The 25,629-nt window shown below is 44.0% G+C and overlaps 1 protein-coding gene across 1 annotated transcript in view; it reads left to right on the forward strand.

Moving 5' to 3' along the window:
- Nucleotides 1–25,629, forward strand: part of adamts3 (ADAM metallopeptidase with thrombospondin type 1 motif, 3) — a 210,917-nt gene that overhangs the window by 107,114 nt on the left and 78,174 nt on the right. The gene's annotated exons all lie outside the window — the stretch shown is intronic.

The following is a 25,629-nucleotide window of genomic DNA, read 5'->3' on the forward strand; positions in this document are numbered from 1 at the left end:
CTGATTATCTCAAAATGCTGTACAGAAACCCAGCCTAAAACCCCAAACAGCAAGCAATGCAGGTGTAGAAGCACGGTCTCTAGGGAAAACTCCCTAGAAAGGCCAGAACCTAGGAAGAAAGCTAGAGGAAACAGGCTATGGGGGGTGGCCAGTCCTCTTCTGGCTGTGTCGGGCGGAGATTATAACAGAACATGACCAAGCTGTTCAAATGTTCATAGATGACCAGCAGGGTCAAATAATAATAATCGCAGTGGTTGTCGAGGATGCAACAGGTCAGCACCTCAGGAGTAAATGTCAGTTGGCTTTTCATAGCCAATCATTGAGAGTATATCTACCGCTCCTGCTGTCTCTAGAGAGTTGAAAACAGCATGTCTGGGACAGGTAGCATGTAGCAGCAGCACGGCCAGGTGGCCTGGGAACAGCAAGGAGTCATCAGGTCAGGTAGTCTTGAGGCATGGTCCTAGGTCTCAGGTCCTCTGAGAGAAAGAAAGAAAGAGAGCATACTTAAATTCACACAGGACACCGGATAAGGAGAAATACAGGAGAAATACTCCAGATATAACAGATTGACCCTAGCCCCCGACACAAACTACTGCAGCATAAGTACTGGAGGCTGAGACAGGAGGGGTCGGGAGACACTGTGGCCCCGTCCAACGATACCCCTGGACAGGGCCAAACAGGAAGGATATAACCCCACCCACTTTACCAAAGCACTGCCCCTAAAACCACCAGAGGGATATCTTCAGCCACCAACTTACCATCCTGAGACAAAGCTGAGTATAGCCCTCAAAGATCTCCGCCATGGCACAACCCAAGGGGGGACGCCAACCCAGACAGGAAAATCACGTCAGTGAATCAACCCACTCAAGTGCCGCACCCCTCCTAGGGATGGCATGGAAGAGCACCAGTTAGCCAGTGACTCAGTCCCTGTAATAGGGTTAGAGGCAGAGAATCCCAGTGGAGAGAGGGGAACCAACCAGGCAGAGATAGCAAGGGTGGTTCGTTGCTCCAGTGCCTTTCCATTCACCTTCACACACCTGGGCCAGACTACACTCAATCATAGGACCTATTGAAGAGATGAGTCTTCAATAAAGACTTAAAAGTTGAGACCGATTCTGCGTCTCTCACATGGGTAGGCAGACCATTCCATAACAATGGAGCTCTATAGGAGAAAGCCCTGCCTCCAGTTGTTTGCTTAGAAATTTTAGGGACAGTTAGGAGGCCTGCATCTTGTGACCGTAGCGTAGGTGGTGGTATGTACGGCAGGACCAAATCGGAAAGATAGGTAGAAGCAAGCCCATGTAATGCTTTGTAGGTTAGCAGTAAAACCTTGAAATCAGCCCTTGCCTTAACAGGAAGCCAATGTAGAGAGGCTAGCACTGGAGTAATATGATAATTTTTTTTGGTTCTAGTCAAGATTCTAGCAGCCGTGTTTAGCACTAACTGAAGTTTATTCAGTGCTTTATCCGGGTAGCCGGAATGTAGAGCATTGCAGTAGTCTTACCTAGAAGTGACAAAAGCATGGATTCATTTTTCAGCATAATTTTTGGACAGAAAGTTTCAGATTTTTGCAATGTTACGTAGATGGGAAAAAGCTGGGTGCAGAGTAACGCCAAGGTCCTTCACAGTTTTATTTGAGACGACTGTACAACCATCAAGATTAATTGTCAGATTCAAGATCTCTTTGTTTCTTGGGACCGAGAACAAGCATCTCTGTTTTGTCCGAGTTTAAAAGTAGAAGATTTGCAGCCATCCACTTCCTAATGTCTGAAACACAGGCTTCCAGCGAGGGCAATTTTGGGGCTTCACCATGTTTCATCGAAATGTAGAGCTATGTGTCATCTGCATAGCAGTGAAAGTTAACATTATGTTTCCGAATGACATCACCAAGAGGTAAAATATATAGTGAAAACAATAGTGGTCCTAAAACGGAACCTTGAGGAGACCAACATTTACAGTTGATATCTCAGAGGACAAACCATCCACAGAGACAAATTGATATATTTACGACAGGTAAGATCTAAACCAGGGCAGAAATTGTCCATGTAGACCAATTTGGGTTTCCAATCCGTCCAAACAAATGTGGTGATCGATGGTATCAAAAGCAGCATTAAAAGAGCACGAGGACAGATGCAGAGCCTCGGTCTGACACCATTTTAAAGGTCATTTACCACCTTCACAAGTGCAGTCTCTCTGATGGAGTCTAAAACCAGACTGAAGCATTTCATATACATTGTTTGTCTTCAGGATGGCAGTGAGTTGCTGGGCAACCACTTTTTCCAATTTTTTGAGAGGAATGGGAGATTCGATATAGGCCGATAGTTTTTTATATTTTCTGGGTCAAGGTTTGGCTTTTTCAAGAGAGGCTTTATTACTGCCACCTTTAGTGATTTTGGTACACATCCGGTGGATAGGGAGCCGTTTATTATGCTCAACATAGGAGGGCCAAGCACAGGAAGTAGCTCTTTCAGTAGTTTAGTTGGAATATGCATCTTGAAGGTTTAGTGGTCATAATTATTTTCATCATTGTGTCAAGAGATATAGTACTAAAACACTTGAGTGTCTCCCTTGATCCTAGGTCCTGGCAGAGTTGTGCAGACACAGGACAACTGAGCTTTAAGAAATACGCAGGTTTAAAGAGGAGTCGGTAATTTGCTTTCTAATGATCTTTTCCTCAAAGAAGTTCGTGAATTTATCACTGCTGAAGTGAAAGCCATCCTCTCTTGGGGAATGCTGCTTTTTAGTTAGCTTTGTAACAGTATCAAAAATAAATTTGGGATTGTTCTTATTTTCCTCAATTAATTTGGAAAAATAGGATGATCGAGCAGCAGTGAGGGCTCTTCGATACTGCATGTTACTGGCTAGTCGGAAGACTTCCAGTTTGGTGTGACGCCATTTCCGTTCCAATTTTCTGGGAGCTTGCTTCAGAGCTCGGGTAATTTCTGTATACCAGGGAGCTAGTTTCTTATGAGAAATGTTTTTGGTTTTTAGGGGTGTGACTGCATCTAGGGTTAAATTGAGTTCCTCAGTTAGGTGGTTAACTGATTTTTGTCCTCTGACGTTCTTGGGTAGGCGGAGGGAGTCTAGAAGGGTATCAAGGAATCTTTGGGTTTTCCGAGAATTTATAGTACGACTTTTGATGATCCTTGGTTGGGGTCTGAGCAGATTATTTGTTGCGTTTGCAAACGTAATAAAATTATGGTCCGATAGTCCAGGATTATGAGGAAAAACATTAAGATCCACAACATTTATTCCATGGGAGAAAACTAGGTCCAGAGTATGACTGTGGCAGTGAGTAGGTCCGGAGACATGTTGGACAAAACCCACTGAGTCGATGATGGCTCCGAAAGCCTTTTGGAGTGGGTCTGTGGACTTTTCCATGTGAATATTAAAGTCACCAAAAATTTGAATATTATCTGCCGTGACTACAAGGTCCGATAGGAATTTTAGGAAACTCAGTAAGGAACACTGTATATGGCCCAGGAGGCCTGTAAACAGTAGCTATAAAAAGTGATTGAGTAGGCAGGATGCAGGCTGTTAGCCAATCTCATTGTGGAGCTAGGGGAGTTAGAGCAATGTTCTTAGATAAGATGAGAGCACCCCTCCAGCTAGGATGGAGTGCGTCACTCCTCAACAAGTCCGTCACTCCCCTTTAAATAAAGGATGAATCGTGGCTGCCTTCCCAACGATGGGAACCTCCCCAGAAAGGAGAGAAAGGTCGAAGATAAGCTTGGCGATGATAGGGTCAGCAACCTTAAAGAAGAAAGGGGGGAAATAGAGGGGAGTCATTCCTCTAGGAGAGTTGGACTGACTTATTGGTGCTGTTGGGTGATGTATGGTGTTATTGGTGCTGTTGGGTGCTGTATGATGTTATTGGTGATGTATGGTGTTATTGGTGCTGTTGGGTTTTGTATGGTGTTATTGGTGTGTTGGGTTCTGTATGGTGTTATTGGTGCTGTTGGGTGCTGTATGGTGCTGTTGGGTTCTGTATGGTGTTATTGGAGTGTTGGGTTCTGTACAGTGTTATTGGTGCTGTTGGGTTCTGTATGGTGTTATTGGTGTGTTGGGTTCTGTATGGTGTTATTGGTGTGTTGGGTTCTGTATGGTGTTATTGGTGCTGTTGGGTTCTGTATGGTGTTATTGGTGCTGTTGGGTTCTGTATGGTGTAATTGGTGCTGTTGGGTTCTGTATGGTGTTATTGGTGCTGTTGGGTTCTGTATGGTGTTATTGGTGATGTTGAGTTCTGTATGGTGTTATTGGTGTGTTTGGTGCTGTTGGGTTCTGTATGGTGTTATTGGTGCTGTAGGGATCTGTATGGTGTTATTGGTGCTGTTGGGATCTGTATGGTGTTATTGGTGCTGTTGGGTTCTGTATGGTGTTATTGGTGCTGTTGAGTTCTGTATGGTGTTATTGGTGTGTTAGGTGCTGTATGGTGTTATTGGTGATGTATGGTGTTATTGGTGCTGTTGGGTTCTGTATGGTGTTGTTGGTGCTGTTGGTTTCTGTATGGTGTTATTGGTGTGTTAGGTGCTGTATTGTGTTATTGGTGCTGTTGGGTTCTGTATGATATTATTGGTGCTGTTGGGTTCTGTATGGTGTTATTGGAGTGTTGGGTTCTGTACAGTGTTATTGGTGCTGTTGGGTTCTGTATGGTGTTATTGGTGTGTTGGGTTCTGTATGGTGTTATTGGTGTGTTGGGTTCTGTATGGTGTTATTGGTGCTGTTGGGTTCTGTATGGTGTTATTGGTGCTGTTGGGTTCTGTATGGTGTAATTGGTGCTGTTGGGTTCTGTATGGTGTTATTGGTGCTGTTGGGTTCTGTATGGTGTTATTGGTGATGTTGAGTTCTGTATGGTGTTATTGGTGTGTTTGGTGCTGTTGGGTTCTGTATGGTGTTATTGGTGCTGTAGGGATCTGTATGGTGTTATTGGTGCTGTTGGGATCTGTATGGTGTTATTGGTGCTGTTGGGTTCTGTATGGTGTTATTGGTGCTGTTGAGTTCTGTATGGTGTTATTGGTGTGTTAGGTGCTGTATGGTGTTATTGGTGATGTATGGTGTTATTGGTGCTGTTGGGTTCTGTATGGTGTTGTTGGTGCTGTTGGGTTCTGTATGGTGTTATTGGTGCTGTTGGGTTCTGTATGGTGTTATTGGTTGTTGGGTTCTATATGGTGTTATTGGTGCTGCTGGGTTCTGTATGGTGTTATTGGTGCTGTTGGGTTCTGTATGGTGTTATTGGTGCTGTTGAGTTCTGTATGGTGTTATTGGTGTGTTAGGTTCTGTATGGTCTTATTGGTGCTGTTGGGTTCTGTATGGTGTGATTGCTGTGGGTTCTGTATGGTGGTATTGGTGTGTTTGGTGCTGTTGGGGTCTGTATGGTGTTATTGGTGTGTTAGGTTCTGTATGGTGTTATTGGTGCTGTTGGGTTCTGTATGGTGCTGTTGGGTTCTGTATGGTGTGATTGCTGTGGGTTCTGTATGGTGGTATTGGTGTGTTTGGTGCTGTTGGGTTCTGTATGGTGTTATTGGTGCTGTTGGGTTCTGTATGGTGTTATTGGTGCTGTTGGGTTCTGTATGGTGTTGTTGGTGCTGTTGGGTTCTGTATGGTGTTTTTGGTGCTGTTGGGTTCTGTATGGTGTTATTGGTGTGTTGGGTTCTGTATGGTGTTATTGGTGCTGTTGGGTTCTGTATGGTGCTGTTGGGTTCTACATGGTGTTATTGGTGTGTGGGTTCTGTATGGTGTTATTGGTGCTGTTGGGATCTTTATGGTGTTATTGGTGCTGTTGGTTTCTGTATGGTGTTATTGGTGCTGTTGAGTTCTATATGGTGTTATTGTTGTGTTAGGTGCTGTATGGTGTTATTGGTGCTGTTGGGTTCTGTATGGTGTTGTTGGTGCTGTTGGGTTCTGTATGGTGTTATTGGTACTGTTGGGTTCTGTATGGTGTTATTGTTGTGTTAGGTGCTGTATGGTGTTATTGGTGCTGTTGGGTTCTGTATGGTGTTGTTGGTGCTGTTGGGTTCTGTGTGGTGTTATTGGTGCTGTTGGGTTCTGTATGGTGTTGTTGGTGTGTTGGGTTCTGTATGATGTTATTGGTGTGTTGGGTTCTGTATGGTGTTATTGGTACTGTATGGTGCTATTTGAGTGTTGGGTTCTGTACAGTGTTATTGGTGCTGTTGGGTTCTGTATGGTGTTATTGGTGTGTTGGGTTCTGTTTGGTGTGTTGGGTTCTGTTTGGTGTGTTGGGTTCTGTATGGTGTTATTGGTGCTGTTGGTTTCTGTATGGTGTTATTGGTGTGTTAGGTGCTGTATTGTGTTATTGGTGCTGTTGGGTTCTGTATGATATTATTGGTGCTGTTGGGTTCTGTATGGTGTTATTGGTGCTGTTGAGTTCTGTATGGTGTTATTGGTGTGTTAGGTGCGGTATGGTGTTATTGGTGCTTTTGGGTTCTGTATGGTGTTATTGGTGTGTTGGGTTCTGTATGGTGGTATTGGTGTTATTGGTGCTGTTAGGTTCTGTATGGTGTTATTGGTGCTGTTGGGTTCGGTATGGTGTTATTAGTGCTGTTGAGTTCTGTATGGTGTTATTGGTGCTGTATGGTGTTATTGGTGCTGTTGGATTCTGTATGGTGTTTTTGGTGCTGTTGGGTTCTGTATGGTGTTATTGGTGTGTTGGGTTCTGTATGGTGTTATTGGTGCTGTTGGGTTCTGTATGGTGTTACTGGTGTGTTGGGTTCTGTATGGTGTTATTGGTGCTATTGGGTTCTGTATGGTGCTGTTGGGTTCTGTATGGTGTTATTGGTGTGTGGGTTCTGTATGGTGTTATTGGTGCTGTTGGATTCTGTATGGTGTTTTTGGTGCTGTTGGGTTCTGTATGGTGTTATTGGTGTGCTGGGTTCTGTATGGTGTTATTGGTGCTGTTGGGTTCTGTATGGTGTTACTGGTGTGTTGGGTTCTGTATGGTGTTATTGGTGCTGTTGGGTTCTGTATGGTGCTGTTGGGTTCTGTATGGTGTTAATGGTGTGTGGTTTCTGTATGGTGTTATTGGTGTGTTTGGTGCTGTTGGGTCCTGTATGGTGTTATTGGTGCTGTTGGGAACTATATGGTCTTATTGGTGCTGTTAGGTTCTGTATGGTGTTATTGGTGCTGTTGCGTTCTATATGGTGTTATTGGTGTGTTAGGTGCTGTATGTTGTTATTGGAGCTGTATGGTGTTATTGGTGCTGTTGGGTTCTGTATGGTGTTGTTGGTGCTGTTGGGTTCTGTATGGTGCTGTTGGGTTCTACATGGTGTTATTGGTGTGTGGGTTCTGTATGGTGTTATTGGTGCTGTTGGGATCTTTATGGTGTTATTGGTGCTGTTTGGTTCTGTATGGTGTTATTGGTGCTGTTGGGTTCTATATGGTGTTATTGTTGTGTTAGGTGCTGTATGGTGTTATTGGTGCTGTTGGGTTCTGTATCGTGTTGTTGGTGCTGTTGGGTTCTGTATGGTGTTATTGGTGTGTTGGGTTCTGTATGGTGTTATTGGTGCTGTTGGGTTCTGTATGGTGCTGTTGGGTTCTACATGGTGTTATTGGTGTGTGGGTTCTGTATGGTGTTATTGGTGCTGTTGGGATCTTTATGGTGTTATTGGTGCTGTTGGGTTCTGTATGGTGTTATTGGTGCTGTTGAGTTCTATATGGTGTTATTGTTGTGTTAGGTGCTGTATGGTGTTATTGGTGCTGTTGGGTTCTGTATGGTGTTGTTGGTGCTGTTGGGTTCTGTGTGGTGTTATTGGTGCTGTTGGGTTCTGTATGGTGTTGTTGGTGTGTTGGGTTCTGTATGATGTTATTGGTGTGTTGGGTTCTGTATGGTGTTATTGGTACTGTATGGTGCTATTGGAGTGTTGGGTTCTGTACGGTGTTATTGGTGTGTTGGGTTATGTTTGGTGTGTTGGGTTCTGTTTGGTGTGTTGGGTTCTGTATGGTGTTATTGGTGCTGTTGGTTTCTGTATGGTGTTATTGGTGTGTTAGGTGCTGTATTGTGTTATTGGTGCTGTTGGGTTCTGTATGATATTATTGGTGCTGTTGGGTTCTGTATGGTGTTATTGGTGCTGTTGAGTTCTGTATGGTGTTATTGGTGTGTTAGGTGCGGTATGGTGTTATTGGTGCTTTTGGGTTCTGTATGGTGTTATTGGTGCTGTTGGTTTCTGTATGGTGTTATTGGTGTGTTAGGTGCTGTATTGTGTTATTGGTGCTTTTGGGTTCTGTATGGTGTTATTGGTGTGTTAGGTTCTGTATGGTGTTATTGGTGCTGTTGGGTTCTGTATGGTGTTACTGGTGTGTTGGGTTCTGTATGGTGTTATTGGTGCTGTTGGGTTCTGTATGGTGCTGTTGGGTTCTGTATGGTGTTAATGGTGTGTGGTTTCTGTATGGTGTTATTGGTGTGTTTGGTGCTGTTGGGTCCTGTATGGTGTTATTGGTGCTGTTGGGAACTATATGGTCTTATTGGTGCTGTTAGGTTCTGTATGGTGTTATTGGTGCTGTTATGTTCTATATGGTGTTATTGGTGTGTTAGGTGCTGTATGTTGTTATTGGAGCTGTATGGTGTTATTGGTGCTGTTGGGTTCTGTATGGTGTTGTTGGTGCTGTTGGGTTCTGTATGGTGCTGTTGGGTTCTACATGGTGTTATTGGTGTGTGGGTTCTGTATGGTGTTATTGGTGCTGTTGGGATCTTTATGGTGCTATTGGTGCTGTTTGGTTCTGTATGGTGTTATTGGTGCTGTTGAGTTCTATATGGTGTTATTGTTGTGTTAGGTGCTGTATGGTGTTATTGGTGCTGTTGGGTTCTGTATGGTGTTGTTGGTGCTGTTGGGTTCTGTATGGTGTTATTGGTGTGTTGGGTTCTGTATGGTGTTATTGGTGCTGTTGGGTTCTGTATGGTGCTGTTGGGTTCTACATGGTGTTATTGGTGTGTGGGTTCTGTATGGTGTTATTGGTGCTGTTGGGATCTTTATGGTGTTATTGGTGCTGTTGGGTTCTGTATGGTGTTATTGGTGCTGTTGAGTTCTATATGGTGTTATTGTTGTGTTAGGTGCTGTATGGTGTTATTGGTGCTGTTGGGTTCTGTATGGTGTTGTTGGTGCTGTTGGGTTCTGTGTGGTGTTATTGGTGCTGTTGGGTTCTGTATGGTGTTGTTGGTGTGTTGGGTTCTGTATGATGTTATTGGTGTGTTGGGTTCTGTATGGTGTTATTGGTACTGTATGGTGCTATTGGAGTGTTGGGTTCTGTACGGTGTTATTGGTGCTGTTGGGTTCTGTATGGTGTTATTGGTGTGTTGGGTTATGTTTGGTGTGTTGGGTTCTGTTTGGTGTGTTGGGTTCTGTATGGTGTTATTGGTGCTGTTGGTTTCTGTATGGTGTTATTGGTGTGTTAGGTGCTGTATTGTGTTATTGGTGCTGTTGGGTTCTGTATGATATTATTGGTGCTGTTGGGTTCTGTATGGTGTTATTGGTGCTGTTGAGTTCTGTATGGTGTTATTGGTGTGTTAGGTGCGGTATGGTGTTATTGGTGCTTTTGGGTTCTGTATGGTGTTATTGGTGCTGTTGGTTTCTGTATGGTGTTATTGGTGTGTTAGGTGCTGTATTGTGTTATTGGTGCTTTTGGGTTCTGTATGGTGTTATTGGTGTGTTAGGTTCTGTATGGTGTTATTGGTGCTGTTGGGTTCTGTATGGTGTTACTGGTGTGTTGGGTTCTGTATGGTGTTATTGGTGCTGTTGGGTTCTGTATGGTGCTGTTGGGTTCTGTATGGTGTTAATGGTGTGTGGTTTCTGTATGGTGTTATTGGTGTGTTTGGTGCTGTTGGGTCCTGTATGGTGTTATTGGTGCTGTTGGGAACTATATGGTCTTATTGGTGCTGTCAGGTTCTGTATGGTGTTATTGGTGCTGTTGCGTTCTATATGGTGTTATTGGTGTGTTAGGTGCTGTATGTTGTTATTGGAGCTGTATGGTGTTATTGGTGCTGTTGGGTTCTGTATGGTGTTGTTGGTGCTGTTGGGTTCTGTATGGTGCTGTTGGGTTCTACATGGTGTTATTGGTGTGTGGGTTCTGTATGGTGTTATTGGTGCTGTTGGGATCTTTATGGTGTTATTGGTGCTGTTTGGTTCTGTATGGTGTTATTGGTGCTGTTGAGTTCTATATGGTGTTATTGTTGTGTTAGGTGCTGTATGGTGTTATTGGTGCTGTTGGGTTCTGTATGGTGTTGTTGGTGCTGTTGGGTTCTGTATGGTGTTATTGGTGTGTTGGGTTCTGTATGGTGTTATTGGTGCTGTTGGGTTCTGTATGGTGCTGTTGGGTTCTACATGGTGTTATTGGTGTGTGGGTTCTGTATGGTGTTATTGGTGCTGTTGGGATCTTTATGGTGTTATTGGTGCTGTTGGGTTCTGTATGGTGTTATTGGTGCTGTTGAGTTCTATATGGTGTTATTGTTGTGTTAGGTGCTGTATGGTGTTATTGGTGCTGTTGGGTTCTGTATGGTGTTGTTGGTGCTGTTGGGTTCTGTATGGTGTTATTGGTGTGTTGGGTTCTGTATGGTGTTATTGGTGCTGTTGGGTTCTGTATGGTGCTGTTGGGTTCTACATGGTGTTATTGGTGTGTGGGTTCTGTATGGTGTTATTGGTGCTGTTGGGATCTTTATGGTGTTATTGGTGCTGTTGGGTTCTGTATGGTGTTATTGGTGCTGTTGAGTTCTATATGGTGTTATTGTTGTGTTAGGTGCTGTATGGTGTTATTGGTGCTGTTGGGTTCTGTATGGTGTTGTTGGTGCTGTTGGGTTCTGTGTGGTGTTATTGGTGCTGTTGGGTTCTGTATGGTGTTGTTGGTGTGTTGGGTTCTGTATGATGTTATTGGTGTGTTGGGTTCTGTATGGTGTTATTGGTACTGTATGGTGCTATTGGAGTGTTGGGTTCTGTACGGTGTTATTGGTGCTGTTGGGTTCTGTATGGTGTTATTGGTGTGTTGGGTTATGTTTGGTGTGTTGGGTTCTGTTTGGTGTGTTGGGTTCTGTATGGTGTTATTGGTGCTGTTGGTTTCTGTATGGTGTTATTGGTGTGTTAGGTGCTGTATTGTGTTATTGGTGCTGTTGGGTTCTGTATGATATTATTGGTGCTGTTGGGTTCTGTATGGTGTTATTGGTGCTGTTGAGTTCTGTATGGTGTTATTGGTGTGTTAGGTGCGGTATGGTGTTATTGGTGCTTTTGGGTTCTGTATGGTGTTATTGGTGCTGTTGGTTTCTGTATGGTGTTATTGGTGTGTTAGGTGCTGTATTGTGTTATTGGTGCTTTTGGGTTCTGTATGGTGTTATTGGTGTGTTAGGTTCTGTATGGTGTTATTGGTGCTGTTGGGTTCTGTATGGTGTTACTGGTGTGTTGGGTTCTGTATGGTGTTATTGGTGCTGTTGGGTTCTGTATGGTGCTGTTGGGTTCTGTATGGTGTTAATGGTGTGTGGTTTCTGTATGGTGTTATTGGTGTGTTTGGTGCTGTTGGGTCCTGTATGGTGTTATTGGTGCTGTTGGGAACTATATGGTCTTATTGGTGCTGTCAGGTTCTGTATGGTGTTATTGGTGCTGTTGCGTTCTATATGGTGTTATTGGTGTGTTAGGTGCTGTATGTTGTTATTGGAGCTGTATGGTGTTATTGGTGCTGTTGGGTTCTGTATGGTGTTGTTGGTGCTGTTGGGTTCTGTATGGTGCTGTTGGGTTCTACATGGTGTTATTGGTGTGTGGGTTCTGTATGGTGTTATTGGTGCTGTTGGGATCTTTATGGTGTTATTGGTGCTGTTTGGTTCTGTATGGTGTTATTGGTGCTGTTGAGTTCTATATGGTGTTATTGTTGTGTTAGGTGCTGTATGGTGTTATTGGTGCTGTTGGGTTCTGTATGGTGTTGTTGGTGCTGTTGGGTTCTGTATGGTGTTATTGGTGTGTTGGGTTCTGTATGGTGTTATTGGTGCTGTTGGGTTCTGTATGGTGCTGTTGGGTTCTACATGGTGTTATTGGTGTGTGGGTTCTGTATGGTGTTATTGGTGCTGTTGGGATCTTTATGGTGTTATTGGTGCTGTTGGGTTCTGTATGGTGTTATTGGTGCTGTTGAGTTCTATATGGTGTTATTGTTGTGTTAGGTGCTGTATGGTGTTATTGGTGCTGTTGGGTTCTGTATGGTGTTGTTGGTGCTGTTGGGTTCTGTGTGGTGTTATTGGTGCTGTTGGGTTCTGTATGGTGTTGTTGGTGTGTTGGGTTCTGTATGATGTTATTGGTGTGTTGGGTTCTGTATGGTGTTATTGGTACTGTATGGTGCTATTGGAGTGTTGGGTTCTGTACGGTGTTATTGGTGCTGTTGGGTTCTGTATGGTGTTATTGGTGTGTTGGGTTCTGTTTGGTGTGTTGGGTTCTGTTTGGTGTGTTGGGTTCTGTATGGTGTTATTGGTGCTGTTGGTTTCTGTATGGTGTTATTGGTGTGTTAGGTGCTGTATTGTGTTATTGGTGCTGTTGGGTTCTGTATGATATTATTGGTGCTGTTGGGTTCTGTATGGTGTTATTGGTGCTGTTGAGTTCTGTATGGTGTTATTGGTGTGTTAGGTGCGGTATGGTGTTATTGGTGCTTTTGGGTTCTGTATGGTGTTATTGGTGCTGTTGGGTTCTGTATGGTGTTATTAGTGCTGTTGAGTTCTGTATGGTGTTATTGGTGCTGTATGGTGTTATTGGTGCTGTTTGGTTCTGTATGGTGTTATTGGTGCTGTTGGATTCTGTATGGTGTTTTTGGTGCTGTTGGGTTCTGTATGGTGTTATTGGTGTGTTGGGTTCTGTATGGTGTTATTGGTGCTGTTGGGTTCTGTATGGTGTTATTGGTGTGTGGGTTCTGTATGGTGTTATTGGTGCTGTTGGATTCTGTATGGTGTTTTTGGTGCTGTTGGGTTCTGTATGGTGTTATTGGTGTGTTGGGTTCTGTATGGTGTTATTGGTGCTGTTGGGTTCTGTATGGTGTTACTGGTGTGTTGGGTGCTGTTGGGTTCTGTATGGTGCTGTTGGGTTCTGTATGGTGTTAATGGTGTGTGGGTTCTGTATGGTGTTATTGGTGTGTTTGGTGCTGTTGGGTCCTGTATGGTGTTATTGGTGCTGTTGGGAACTATATGGTATTATTGGTGCTGTTAGGTTCTGTATGGTGTTATTGGTGCTGTTGCGTTCTATATGGTGTTATTGGTGTGTTAGGTGCTGTATGTTGTTATTGGAGCTGTATGGTGTTATTGGTGCTGTTGGGTTCTGTATGGTGTTGTTGGTGCTGTTGGGTTCTGTATGGTGTTATTGGAGTGTTGGGTTCTGTACGGTGTTATTGGTGCTGTTGGGTTCTGTATGGTGTTATTGGAGTGTTGGGTTCTGTACGGTGTTATTGGTGCTGTTGGGTTCTGTATGGCGTTATTGGTGCTGTTGGGTTCTGTATGGCGTTATTGGTGTGTTGGGTTCTGTATGGTGTTATTGGTGCTTTTGGGTTCTGTATGGTGTAATTGGTGCTGTTGGGTTCTGTATGGTGTTATTGGTGCTGTTGGGTTCTTTATGGTGTTATTGGTGATGTTGAGTTCTGTATGTTGTTATTGGTGTGTTTGGTGCTGTTGAGTTCTGTATGGTGTTATTGGTGTGTTAGGTGCTGTATTGTGTTATTGGTGCTGCTGGGTTCTGTATGGTGTTATTGGTGATGTTGGGTTCTGTATGGTGTTATTGGTGCTGCTGGGTTCTGTATGGTGTTATTGGTGATGTTGAGTTCTATATGGTGTTATTGGTGCTGTTGCATTCTGTATGGTGTTGTTGGTGCTGTTGGGTTCTGTATGGTGTTGTTGGTGCTGTTGGGTTCTGTATGGTGCTGTTGGGTTCTGGATGGTGTTATTGGTGTGTTGGGTTCTGGATGGTGTTATTGGTGCTGCTGGGTTCTGTATGGTGTTATTGGTGATGTTGGGTTCTGTATGGTGTTATTGGTGCTGCTGGGTTCTGTATGGTGTTATTGGTGATGTTGGGTTCTGTATAGTGTTATTGGAGCTGTATGGTGTTATTGGTGCTGTTGGGTTCTGTATGGTGTTGTTGGTGCTGTTGGGTTCTGTATGGTGTTATTGGTGCTGTTGGGTGCTGTGTGGTGCTGTTGGGTCCTGTATGGTGTTATTGGAGTGTTGGGTTCTGTACGGTGTTATTGGTGCTGTTGGGTTCTGTATGGTGTTATTGGTGTGTTGGGTTCTGTATGGTGTTATTGGTGCTGTTGGGTTCTGTGTGGTGTAATTGGTGCTGTTGGGTTCTGTATGGTGTTATTGGTGCTGTTGGGTTCTGTATGGTGTTATTGGTGATGTTGAGTTCTGTATGGTGTTATTGGTGTGTTTGGTGCTGTTGGGTTCTGTATGGTGTTATTTGTGCTGCAGGGATCTGTATGGTGTTATTGGTGCTGTTGGGATCTGTATGGTGTTATTGGTGCTGTTGGGTTCTGTATGGTGTTATTGGTGCTGTTGAGTTCTGTATGGTGTTATTGGTGTGTTAGGTGCTGTATTGTGTTATTGGTGCTGTATTGGTGCTGTTGCGTTCTGTATGGTATTGGTGCTGTTATTGGTGCTGTTGGGTTCTGTATGGTGTAATTAGTGCTGTTGGGTTCTGTATGGTGTTATTGGTGCTGTTGGGTTCTGTATGGTGTTATTGGTGATGTTGGGTTCTGTATGGTGTTATTGGTGCTGCTGGGTTCTGTATGGTGTTATTGGTGATGTTGAGTTCTATATGGTGTTATTGGTGCTGTTGCGTTCTGTATGGTGTTGTTGGTGCTGTTGGGTTCAGTATGGTGTTGTTGGGTTCTGTATGGTGCTGTTGGGTTCTGGATGGTGTTATTTGTGTGTTGGGTTCTGGATGGTGTTATTGGTGCTGCTGGGTTCTGTATGGTGTTATTGGTGATGTTGGGTTCTGTATGGTGTTATTGGTGCTGTTGGGTGCTGTGTGGTGCTGTTGGGTTCTGTATGGTGTTATTGGAGTATTGGGTTCTGTACTGTGTTATTGGTGCTGTTGGGTTCTGTGTGGTGTAATTGGTGCTGTTGGGTTCTGTATGGTGTTATTGGTGCTGTTGGGTTCTGTATGGTGTTATTGGTGATGTTGAGTTCTGTATGGTGTTATTGGTGTGTTTGGTGCTGTTGGGTTCTGTATGGTGTTATTTGTGCTGCAGGGATCTGTATGGTGTTATTGGTGCTGTTGGGATCTGTATGGTGTTATTGGTGCTGTTGGGTTCTGTATGGTGTTATTGGTGCTGTTGAGTTCTGTATGGTGTTATTGGTGTGTTAGGTGCTGTATTGTGTTATTGGTGCTGTATTGGTGCTGTTGCGTTCTGTATGGTATTGGTGCTGTTATTGGTGCTGTTGGGTTCTGTATGGTGTAATTAGTGCTGTTGGGTTCTGTATGGTGTTATTGGTGCTGTTGGGTTCTGTATGGTGTTATTGGTGATGTTGGGTTCTGTATGGTGTTATTGGTGCTGCTGGGTTCTGTATGGTGTTATTGGTGATGTTGAGTTCTATATGGTGTTATTGGTGCTGTTGCGTTCTGTATGGTGTTGTTGGTGCTGTTGGGTTCAGTATGGTGTTGTTGGGTTCTGTATGGTGCTGTTGGGTTCTGGATGGTGTTATTTGTGTGTTGGGTTCTGGATGGTGTTATTGGTGCTGCTGGGTTCTGTATGGTGTTATTGGTGATGTTGGGTTCTGTATGGTGTTATTGGTGCTGTTGGGTGCTGTGTGGTGCTGTTGGGTTCTGTATGGTGTTATTGGAGTATTGGGTTCTGTACTGTGTTATTGGTGCTGTTGGGTTCTGTATGGTGTTATTGGTGTGTTGGGTTCTGTATGGTGTTATTGGTGCTGTTGGGTTCTGTATGGTGTAATTGGTGCTGTTGGGTTCTGTATGGTGTTATTGGTGCTGTTGGTTTCTGTATGGTGTTATTGGTGATGTTGAGTTCTGTATGGTGTTATTGGTGTGTTTGGTGCTGTTGGGTTCTGTATGGTGTTATTTGTGCTGCAGGGATCTGTATGGTGTTATTGGTGCTGTTGGGATCTGTATGGTGTTATTGGTGCTGTTGGGTTCTGTATGGTGTTATTGGTGCGGTTGAGTTCTGTATGGTGTTATTGGTGTGTTAGGTGCTGTATTGTGTTATTGGTGCTGTATTGGTGCTGTTGCGTTCTGTATGGTATTGGTGCTGTTATTGGTGCTGTTGGGTTCTGTATGGTGTAATTAGTGCTGTTGGGTTCTGTATGGTGTTATTGGTGCTGTTGGGTTCTGTATGGTGTTATTGGTGATGTTGAGTTCTGTATGGTGTTATTGGTGCTGCTGGGTTCTGTATGGTGTTATTGGTGATGTTGAGTTCTATATGGTGTTATTGGTGCTGTTGCGTTCTGTATGGTGTTGTTGGTGCTGTTGGGTTCAGTATGGTGTTGTTGGGTTCTGTATGGTGCTGTTGGGTTCTGGATGGTGTTATTTGTGTGTTGGGTTCTGGATGGTGTTATTGGTGCTGCTGGGTTCTGTATGGTGTTATTGGTGATGTTGGGTTCTGTATGGTGTTATTGGTGCTGTTGGGTGCTGTGTGGTGCTGTTGGGTTCTGTATGGTGTTATTGGAGTATTGGGTTCTGTACGGTGTTATTGGTGCTGTTGGGTTCTGTATGGTGTTATTGGTGTGTTGGGTTCTGTATGGTGTTATTGGTGCTGTTGGGTTCTGTATGGTGTAATTGGTGCTGTTGGGTTCTGTATGGTGTTATTGGTGCTGTTGGTTTCTGTATGGTGTTATTGGTGATGTTGAGTTCTGTATGGTGTTATTGGTGTGTTTGGTGCTGTTGGGTTCTGTATGGTGTTATTTGTGCTGCAGGGATCTGTATGGTGTTATTGGTGCTGTTGGGATCTGTATGGTGTTATTGGTGCTGTTGGGTTCTGTATGGTGTTATTGGTGCTGTTGAGTTCTGTATGGTGTTATTGGTGTGTTAGGTGCTGTATTGTGTTATTGGTGCTGTATTGGTGCTGTTGCGTTCTGTATGGTATTGGTGCTGTTATTGGTGCTGTTGGGTTCTGTATGGTGTAATTAGTGCTGTTGGGTTCTGTATGGTGTTATTGGTGCTGTTGGGTTCTGTATGGTGTTATTGGTGATGTTGAGTTCTGTATGGTGTTATTGGTGTGTTTGGTGCTGTTGGGTTCTGTATGGTGTTATTTGTGCTGTAGGGATCTGTATGGTGTTATTGGTGCTGTTGGGATCTGTATGGTGTTATTGGTGCTGTTGGGTTCTGTTGGGTTCTGTATGGTTCTGTATGGTGTTATTGGTGTGTTTGGTGCTGTTGGGTTCTGTATGGTGTTATTTGTGCTGTAGGGATCTGTATGGTGTTATTGGTGCTGTTGGGTTCTGTATGGTGTAATTGGTGCTGTTGGGTTCTGTATGGTGTTATTGGTGCTGTTGAGTTCTGTATGGTGTTATTGGTGTGTTAGGTGCTGTATTGTGTTATTGGTGCTGTATTGGTGCTGTTGCGTTCTGTATGGTGTTGTTGGGTTCTGTATGGTGTAATTGGTGCTGTTGAGTTCTGTATGGTGTTATTGGTGTGTTAGGTGCTGTATTGTGTTATTGGTGCTGTATTGGTGCTGTTGCGTTCTGTATGGTGTTGTTGGTGCTGTTGGGTTCTGTATGGTGTCGTTGGTGCTGTTGGGTTCTGTATGGTGCTGTTGGGGTCTGGATGGTGTTATTGGTGTGTTGGGTTCTGGATGGTGTTATTGGTGCTGCTGGGTTCTGTATGGTGTTATTGGTGTGTTAGGGTCTGTATTGTGTTATTGGTGCTGTTGGGTTCTGTATGGCGCTGTTGGGTTCTATATGTTGCTGTTGGGTTCTGTATGGTGTGATTGCTGTGGGTTCTGTATGGTGGTATTGTTGTGTTTGGTGCTGTTGTGTTCTGTATGGTGTTATTGGTGCTGTTGGGATCTGTATGGTGTTATTGGTGCTGTTGGGTTCTGTATTGTGTTATTGGTGTGTTGGGTTCTGTATGGTGTTATTGGTGCTGCTGGGTTCTGTATGGTGTTATTGGTGTGTTTGGTGCTGTTGGGTTCTGTATGGTGTTATTGGTGCTGTTGGGATCTGTATGGTGTTATTAGTGCTGTTGAGTTCTGTATGGTGTTATTGGTGCTGTTTGGTTCTGTATGGTGTTATTGGTGTGTTGGGTTCTGTATGGTGTTATTGGTGCTGTTGGGTTCTGTATGGTGCTGTTGGGTTCTGTATGGTGTTATTGGTGTGTGGGTTCTGTATGGTGTTATTGGTGTGTTTGGTGCTGTTGGGTCCTGTATGGTGTTATTGGTGCTGTTGGGAACTCTATGGTCTTATTGGTGCTGTTAGGTTCTGTATGGTGTTATTGGTGATGTTGAGTTCTATATGGTGTTATTGATGCTGTTGCGTTCTGTATGGTGTTGTTGGTGCTGTTGGGTTCTGTATGGTGTTGTTGGTGCTGTTGGGTTCTGTATGGTGCTGTTGGGTTCTGGATGGTGTTATTGGTGTGTTGGGTTCTGGATGGTGTTATTGGTGCTGCTGGGTTCTGTATGGTGTTATTGGTGATGTTGGGTTCTGTATGGTGTTATTGGTGCTGCTGGGTTCTTTATGGTGTTATTGGTGATGTTGGGTTCTGTATAGTGTTATTGGAGCTGTATGGTGTTATTGGTGCTGTTGGGTTCTGTATGGTGTTGTTGGTGCTGTTGGGTTCTGTATGGTGTTATTGGTGCTGTTGGGTGCTGTGTGGTGCTGTTGGGTCCTGTATGGTGTTATTGGAGTGTTGGGTTCTGTACGGTGTTATTGGTGCTGTTGGGTTCTGTATGGTGTTATTGGTGTGTTGGGTTCTGTATGGTGTTATTGGTGCTGTTGGGTTCTGTATGGTGTAATTGGTGCTGTTGGGTTCTGTATGGTGTTATTGGTGCTGTTGGGTTCTGTATGGTGTTATTGGTGATGTTGAGTTCTGTATGGTGTTATTGGTGTGTTTGGTGCTGTTGGGTTCTGTATGGTGTTATTTGTGCTGCAGGGATCTGTATGGTGTTATTGGTGCTGTTGGGATCTGTATGGTGTTATTGGTGCTGTTGGGTTCTGTATGGTGTTATTGGTGCTGTTGAGTTCTGTATGGTGTTATTGGTGTGTTAGGTGCTGTATTGTGTTATTGGTGCTGTATTGGTGCTGTTGCGTTCTGTATGGTATTGGTGCTGTTATTGGTGCTGTTGGGTTCTGTATGGTGTAATTAGTGCTGTTGGGTTCTGTATGGTGTTATTGGTGCTGTTGGGTTCTGTATGGTGTTATTGGTGATGTTGGGTTCTGTATGGTGTTATTGGTGCTGCTGGGTTCTGTATGGTGTTACTGGTGATGTTGAGTTCCATATGGTGTTATTGGTGCTGTTGCGTTCTGTATGGTGTTGTTGGTGCTGTTGGGTTCTGTATGGTGTTGTTGGTGCTGTTGGGTTCTGGATGGTGTTATTGGTGCTGCTGGGTTCTGTATGGTGTTATTGGTGATGTTGGGTTCTGTATGGTGTTATTGGTGCTGCTGGGTTCTGTATGGTGTTATTGGTGATGTTGGGTTCTGTATAGTGTTATTGGAGCTGTATGGTGTTATTGGTGCTGTTGGGTTCTGGATGGTGTTATTGGTGCTGCTGGGTTCTGTATGGTGTTATTGGTGATGTTGGGTTCTGTATGGTGTTATTGGTGCTGCTGGGTTCTGTATGGTGTTATTGGTGATGTTGGGTTCTGTATAGTGTTATTGGAGCTGTATGGTGTTATTGGTGCTGTTGGGTTCTGGATGGTGTTATTGGTGCTGCTGGGTTCTGTATGGTGTTATTGGTGATGTTGGGTTCTGTATGGTGTTATTGGTGCTGCTGGGTTCTGTATGGTGTTATTGGTGATGTTGGGTTCTGTATAGTGTTATTGGAGCTGTATGGTGTTATTGGTGCTGTTGGGTTCTGTATGGTGTTGTTCGTGCTGTTGTGTTCTGTATGGTGTTATTGGTGCTGTTGGGTGCTGTGTGGTGCTGTTGGGTTCTGTATGGTGTTATTGGAGTGTTGGGTTCTGTACGGTGTTATTGGTGCTGTTGGGTTCTGTATGGTGTTATTGGTGTGTTGGGTTCTGTATGGTGTTATTGGTGCTGTTGGGTTCTGTATGGTGTTATTTGTGCTGCAGGGATCTGTATGGTGTTATTGGTGCTGTTGGGATCTGTATGGTGTTATTGGTGCTGTTGGGTTCTGTATGGTGATATTGGTGCTGTTGAGTTCTGTATGGTGTTATTGGTGTGTTAGGTGCTGTATTGTGTTATTGGTGCTGTATTGGTGCTGTTGCGTTCTGTATGGTATTGGTGCTGTTATTGGTGCTGTTGGGTTCTGTATGGTGTAATAAGTGCTGTTGGGTTCTGTATGGTGTTATTGGTGCTGTTGGGTTCTGTATGGTGTTATTGGTGATGTTGAGTTCTGTATGGTGTTATTGGTGTGTTTGGTGCTGTTGGGTTCTGTATGGTGTTATTTGTGCTGTAGTGATCTGTATGGTGTTATTGGTGCTGTTGGGATCTGTATGGTGTTATTGGTGCTGTTGGGTTCTGTTGGGTTCTGTATGGTTCTGTATGGTGTTATTGGTGTGTTTGGTGCTCTTGGGTTCTGTATGGTGTTATTTGTGCTGTAGGGATCTGTATGGTGTTATTGGTGCTGTTGGGTTCTGTATGGTGTAATTGGTGCTGTTGGGTTCTGTATGGTGTTATTGGTGCTGTTGAGTTCTGTATGTTGTTATTGGTGTGTTAGGTGCTGTATTGTGCTATTGGTGCTGTATTGGTGCTGTTGCGTTCTGTATGGTGTTGTTGGGTTCTGTATGGTGTTATTGGTGCTGTTGAGTTCTGTATGGTGTTATTGGTGTGTTAGGTGCTGTATTGTGTTATTGGTGCTGTATTGGTGCTGTTGCGTTCTGTATGGTGTTGTTGGTGCTGTTGGTTTCTGTATGGTGTTGTTGGTGCTGTTGGGTTCTGTATGGTGCTGTTGGGGTCTGGATGGTGTTATTGGTGTGTTGGGTTCTGGATGGTGTTATTGGTGCTGCTGGGTTCTGTATGGTGTTATTGGTGTGTTAGGGTCTGTATTGTGTTATTGGTGCTGTTGGGTTCTGTATGGCGCTGTTGGGTTCTGTATGTTGCTGTTGGGTTCTGTATGGTGTGATTGCTGTGGGTTCTGTATGGTGGTATTGTTGTGTTTGGTGCTGTTGTGTTCTGTATGGTGTTATTTGTGCTGTTGGGATCTGTATGGTGTTATTGGTGCTGTTGGGTTCTGTATTGTGTTATTTGTGTGTTGGGTTCTGTATGGTGTTATTGGTGCTGCTGGGTTCTGTATGGTGTTATTGGTGTGTTTGGTGCTGTTGGGTTCTGTATGGTGTTATTGGTGCTGTTGGGATCTGTATGGTGTTATTAGTGCTGTTGAGTTCTGTATGGTGTTATTGGTGCTGTATGGTGTTATTGGTGCTGTTTGGTTCTGTATGGTGTTATTGGTGTGTTGGGTTCTGTATGGTGTTATTGGTGCTGTTGGGTTCTGTATGGTGCTGTTGGGTTCTGTATGGTGTTATTGGTGTGTGGGTTCTGTATGGTGTTATTGGTGTGTTTGGTGCTGTTGGGTCCTGTATGGTGTTATTGGTGCTGTTGGGAACTCTTTGGTCTTATTGGTGCTGTTAGGTTCTGTATGGTGTTATTGGTGCTGTTGCGTTCTATATGGTGTTATTGGTGTGTTAGGTGCTGTATGGTGTTATTGGAGCTGTATGGTGTTATTGGTGCTGTTGGGTTCTGTATGGTGTTGTGTTGTTGGTGCTGTTGGGTTCTGTATGGTGTTGTTGGTGCTGTTGGGTTCTGTATGGTGTTATTGGTGCTGTTGGGTGCTGTATGGTGCTGTTGGGTTCTGTACGGTGTTATTGGAGTGTTGGGTTCTGTACGGTGTTATTGGTGCTGTTGGGTTCTGTATGGTGTAATTGGTGCTGTTGGGATCTGTATGGTGTTATTGGTGCTGTTGGGTTCTGTATGGTGTTATTGTTGATGTTGAGTTCTGTATGGTGTTATTGATGTGTTTGGTGCTGTTGGGTTCTGTATGGTGTTATTTGTGCTGTAGGGATCTGTATGGTGTTATTGGTGCTGTTGGGATCTGTATGGTGTTATTGGTGCTGTTGGGTTCTGTATGGTGTTATTGGTGCTGTTGAGTTCTGTATGGTGTTATTGGTGTGTTAGGTGCTGTATGGTGTTATTGGTGCTGTATGGTGTTATTGGTGCTGTTGCGTTCTGTATGGTGTTGTTGGTGCTGTTGGGTTCTGTGTGGTGTTGTTGGTGCTGTTGGGTTCTGTATGGTGTTATTGGTGCTGTTGGGTTCTGGATGGTGTTATTGGTGTGTTGGGTTCTGTATGGTGTTATTGGTGCTGTTGAGTTCTGTATGGTGTTATTGGTGTGTTAGGGTCTGTATTGTGTTATTGGTGCTGTTGGGTTCTGTATGGTGCTGTTGGGTTCTGTATGGTGCTGTTGGGTTCTGTATGGTGCTGTTGGGTTCTGTATGGTGTGATTGCTGTGGGTTCTGTATGGTGGTATTGGTGTGTTTGGTGCTGTTGGGTTCTGTATGGTGTTATTGGTGCTGTTGGGATCTGTATGGTGTTATTGGTGCTGTTGGGTTCTGTATGGTGTTATTGGTGCTGTTGGGTTCTGTATGGTGTTGTTGGTGCTGTTGTGTTCTGTATGGTGTTATTGGTGTGTTGGGTTCTGTATGGTGTTATTGGTGCTGTTGGGTTCTGTATGGTGCTGTTGGGTTCTGTATGGTGTTATTGGTGTGTGGGTTCTGTATGGTGTTATTGGTGTGTTTGGTGCTGTTGGGTTCTGTATGGTGTTATTGGTGCTGTTGGGATCTGTATGGTGTTATTGGTGTTGTTGAGTTCTATATGGTGTTATTGTTGTGTAAGGTGCTGTATGGTGTTATTGGTGCTGTTGGGTTCTGTATGGTGTTGGTGGTGCTGTTGGGTTCTGTATGGTGTTATTGGTGCTGTTGGGTTCTGTATGGTGCTGTTGGGTTCTGTATGGTGTTATTGGTGTGTGGGTTCTGTATGGTGTTATTGGTACTGTATGGTGCTATTGTAGTGTTGGGTTCTGTACAGTGTTATTGGTGCTGTTGGGTTCTGTTTGGTGTGTTTGGTTATGTATGGTGTTATTGGTGTTATTGGTGCTGTTGGGTTCTGTTTGGTGTGTTTGGTTCTGTATGGTGTTATTGGTGTGTGGGTTATGTATGGTGTTATTGGTGTGTTAGGTGCTGTATGGTGTTATTGGTGCTGTTGGGTTCTGTATGATGTTATTGGTACTGTTGGGTCCTGTATGGTGTTGTTGGTCCTGTTGGGTTCTTTATGGTGTTATTGGTGCTGTTGGGTTCTGTATGGTGTTATTGGTGTGTGGGTTATGTGTGTTGTTATTGGTGTGTTTGGTGCTGTTGGGTTCTGTATGGTGTTATTTGTGCTGAAGGGATCTGTATGGTGTTATTGGTGCTGTTGGGATCTGTATGGTGTTATTGGTGCTGTTGGGTTCTGTATGGTGTTATTGGTGCTGTTGAGTTCTGTATGGTGTTATTGGTGTGTTAGGTGCTGTATGGTGTTATTGGTGCTGTATGGTGTTATTGGTGCTGTTGCGTTCTGTATGGTGTTGTTGGTGCTGTTGGGTTCTGTATGGTGTTGTTGGTGCTGTTGGGTTCTGTATGGTGTTATTGGTGCTGTTGGGTTCTGGATGTTGTATTTGGTGTGTTGGGTTCTGTATGGTGTTATTGGTGCTGTTGAGTTCTGTATGGTGTTATTGGTGTGTTAGGTGCTGTATGGTGTTATTGGTGCTGTATGGTGTTATTGGTGCTGTTGCGTTCTGTATGGTGTTGTTGGTCCTGTTGGGTTCTTTATGGTGTTATTGGTGCTGTTGGGTTCTGTATGGTGTTATTGGTGTGTGGGTTATGTATGGTGTTATTGGTGTGTTTGGTGCTGTTGGGTTCTGTATGGTGTTATTGGAGCTGTTGAGTTCTATATGGTGTTATTGGGTTGTTAGGTGCTGTATGGTGTTATTGGTGCTGTTGGGTTCTGTATGGTGTTATTTGTGCTGTAGGGATCTGTATGGTGTTATTGGTGCTGTGTGGTGTTATTGGTGCTGTTGGGTTCTGTATGGTGTTATTGGTGCTGTTGAGTTCTGTATTGTGTTATTGGTGTGTTAGGTGCTGTATGGTGTTATTGGTGTGTTGGGTTCTGGATGATGTTATTGGTGCTGCTGGGTTCTGTATGGTGTTATTGGTGATGTTGGGTTCTGTATGGTGTTATTGGTGCTGTTGAGTTCTGTATAGTGTTATTGGTGTGTTAGGGTCTGTATTGTGTTATTGGTGCTGTTGGGTTCTGTATGGTGCTGTTGGGTTCTGTATGTTGCTGTTGGGTTCTGTATGGTGTGATTGCTGTGTGTTCTGTATGGTGGTATTGGTGTGTTTGGTGCTGTTGGGTTCTGTATGGTGTTATTGGTGCTGTTGAGATCTGTATGGTGTTATTGGTGCTGTTGGGTTCTGTATTGTGTTATTGGTGTGTTGGGTTCTGTATGGTGTTATTGGTGCTGCTGGGTTCTGTATGGTGTTATTGGTGTGTTTGGTGCTGTTGGGTTTTGTATGGTGTTATTGGTGCTGTTGGGATCTGTATGATGTTATTGGTGCTGTTGGGTTCTGTATGGTGTTATTAGTGCTGTTGAGTTCTGTATGGTGTTATTGGTGCTGTATGGTGTTATTGGTGCTGTTTGGTTCTGTATGGTGTTATTGGTGCTGTTGGGTTCTGTATGCTGTTTTTGGTGCTGTTGGGTTCTGTATGGTGTTATTGGTGTGTTGGGTTCTGTATGGTGTTATTGTTGCTGTTGGGTTCTGTATGGTGCTGTTGGGTTCTGTATGGTGTTATTGGTGTGTGGGTTCTGTATGGTGTTATTGGTGTGTTTGGTGCTGTTGGGTCCTGTATGGTGTTATTGGTGCTGTTGGGAACTGTATGGTCTTATTGGTGCTGTTAGATTCTGTATGGTGTTGTTGGTGCTGTTGCGTTCTATATGGTGTTATTGGTGTGTTAGGTGCTGTATGGTGTTATTGGAGCTGTATGGTGTTATTGGTGCTGTTGGGTTCTGTATGGTGTTATTGGTGCTGTTGGGTTCTGTATGGTGTTGTTGGTGCTGTTGGGTTCTGTATGGTGTTATTGGTGCTGTTGGGTGCTGTATGGTGCTGTTGGGTTCTGTATGGTGTTATTGGAGTGTTGGGTTCTGTACGGTGTTATTGGTGCTGTTGGGTTCTGTATGGTGTTATTGGAGTGTTGTGTTTTGTACGGTGTTATTGGTGCTGTTGGGTTCTGTATGGTGTTATTGGTGCTGTTGGGTTCTGTATGGTGTAATTGGTGCTGTTGGGTTCTGTATGGTGTTATTGGTGATGTTGGGTTCTGTATGGTGTTATTGGTGATGTTGAGTTCTGTATGGTGTTATTGGTGTGTTTGGTGCTGTTGGGTTCTGTTTGGTGTTATTTGTGCTGTAGGGATCTGTATGGTGTTATTGGTGCTGTTGGGATCTGTATGGTGTTATTGGTG

This window comes from Oncorhynchus masou, chromosome 25 (genome assembly GCF_036934945.1).
Source record: "Oncorhynchus masou masou isolate Uvic2021 chromosome 25, UVic_Omas_1.1, whole genome shotgun sequence".
NCBI classification, from domain to species: Eukaryota; Metazoa; Chordata; class Actinopteri; order Salmoniformes; family Salmonidae; genus Oncorhynchus; species Oncorhynchus masou.